We start from the raw sequence: 1,967 nt of genomic DNA on the forward strand, positions 1-1,967 counted from the left end.
CAAAAAGTTCAGGTCCTGGTACCAGGCACAAGATAGCATCCTCTTCCAAGTCTTGGAAATAACACAGAACAACACAGACATATATAAAGTAACGGTAAAGGTTCCCCCGCACATGTGTGCTAGTCGTTTCCGACTCTAGAGGCCGGTGCTCATCTCCGTTTCAAAGCCGAAGAGCCAGCACTTGTCCGAGGATGTCTCCGTGGTCATGTGGCCGGCATGACTAGATGCCAAAGGCACATGAAACACTGTTATCTTCCCACTGTAGTGGTCCCTATTTTTCTACTTGCATTTTTACGTGCTTTCGAACTGCTAGGTTGGCAGAAGCTGGGACGAGTAACAGGTGCTCTGCTACGCGGCACTCGGGATTCGACCCGCCAAACTGCTGACCATCTGATCGACAAGCTCAGCATCCTAATCCACTGAGCCACCACGTCCCTATACACACACACACACACACATACATACATACATATATATATATACATACATACATACATTATATATATACTGGGAGATTTTAATCTACCTTCCCTGGGCAGTGCATCAGAAGTGGCCCGAGAGTTCATGGCCTCCATGACGGCCATGGACCTTACTCAAATTACTCAGGACCCAACTCACGAGGGAGGAAACATGCCGGATCTAATTTTTGTCTCTGGGCAGTGGCTAAATGGGATGGGTGGGGTTACTCCAACATCACAACCCCTTTCATGGACAGACCACTACCTCCTGCGGTTGGGCCTCCGTCACGTCACCCCCCGATGTCAGGAAGCGGAACCGACCAGGTGGTTCCGCCCCAGGCGCCTGATGGACCCAGATAAATTCCAGATGGCGCTTGGACCGATTCCCACCTCCCTCTCCCACAACCCGGTCGAGTCCTTAGTTAATGCCTGGCAACAGGCTGCTTCGGAGGCGCTCGACCGCGTTGTCCCTTTGCGGCCTCTGACCCGGCGCAAGTCCCGACTCGCTCCTTGGTTCTCCAAGGACCTGCGGGAGATGAAGCGCCAGAGAAGGGGCCTAGAGAGCATTTGGAGAGCCAGTCGGTCCGAGTCTGACCGAACACAGTTAAGATCCTTTTCTAGATCCTATCTTGTGGCAATGAGGGTGGCAAAGCACGCCTACTTCACCACCCTCATTGCGTCCGCAGATAATCGCCCGGCCGCCCTATTTAGAGTGGTCCGCTCCCTTTTAAGTCAAGAGACGGGAGAGGACCCCCTACATGGACGGGCTGAGGAATTTAGTAAATATCTGGTGGACAAAATTGCTCAGATTCGGGCTGGTCTGGACTCTGACTGGGCAGTATCTAACGAGAGGAAAACGATGAAGTTGGCCAAGTACATTTGGGAAGAGTTCGATCCTGTGACTCCGGATGAAGTGGACAAGATCATGGGGAAACTAAGTGCCGCCACATGTTTGTTGGACCCGTGTCCCTCCTGGCTAGTCTATGCTTCTCGGGAGGTTACACGAGGCTGGCTCCTAGCAGTTATCAATGCCTCACTGAGTGAAGGGTACTTCCCTGCTGCCTTGAAAGAGGCGGTGGTAAGGCCCCTCCTCAAGAAACCGGCACTGGACCCAGCTGTTTTAAACAACTTCCGTCCTGTCTCCAACCTTCGCTTCCTTGCGAAGGTCGTTGAGAGCGTGGTGGCACGACAGCTCCCTTTGAACCTGGAGGAAGCTGAATATCTAGATCCGTACCAATCGGGTTTCAGACCGGGGCACAGCACGGAGACGGCATTGGTCGCGCTGGTGAATGATCTCTGGCGGGCCCGAGATAGAGGTTATTCTTCTGTCCTGGTCCTATTAGATCTATCAGCGGCTTTTGATACCATCGACCATGGTATCTTACTGCGTCGTCTTGAGGGGCTGGGAGTGGGAGGCACCGTTCTGCGTTGGTTCTCCTCCTACCTCTCGGACCGTTCGCAGACGGTGTTGGCAGGAGGGCAGAGGTCAAGCCCTAGGCCTCTTAATTG

General features: G+C 53.2%; 1 protein-coding gene across 1 annotated transcript in view; it reads right to left on the reverse strand.

The window, feature by feature from the left end:
• ATRN (attractin) overlaps nucleotides 1–69 on the reverse strand; it is a 118,313-nt gene extending 118,244 nt beyond the window's left edge. Inside the window, exon 1 of the mRNA XM_081332172.1 lies at nucleotides 1–69. This exon is cut by the window's left edge and continues 1,657 nt beyond it. The gene's annotated coding sequence lies outside the window, so the exon portion shown is untranslated.
• Between the last annotated feature and the right edge of the window lie 1,898 nt (nucleotides 70–1,967).

This window comes from Vipera berus, assembly GCF_964194415.1.
Source record: "Vipera berus genome assembly, chromosome: 7".
Classification (NCBI taxonomy): Eukaryota; Metazoa; Chordata; class Lepidosauria; order Squamata; family Viperidae; genus Vipera; species Vipera berus.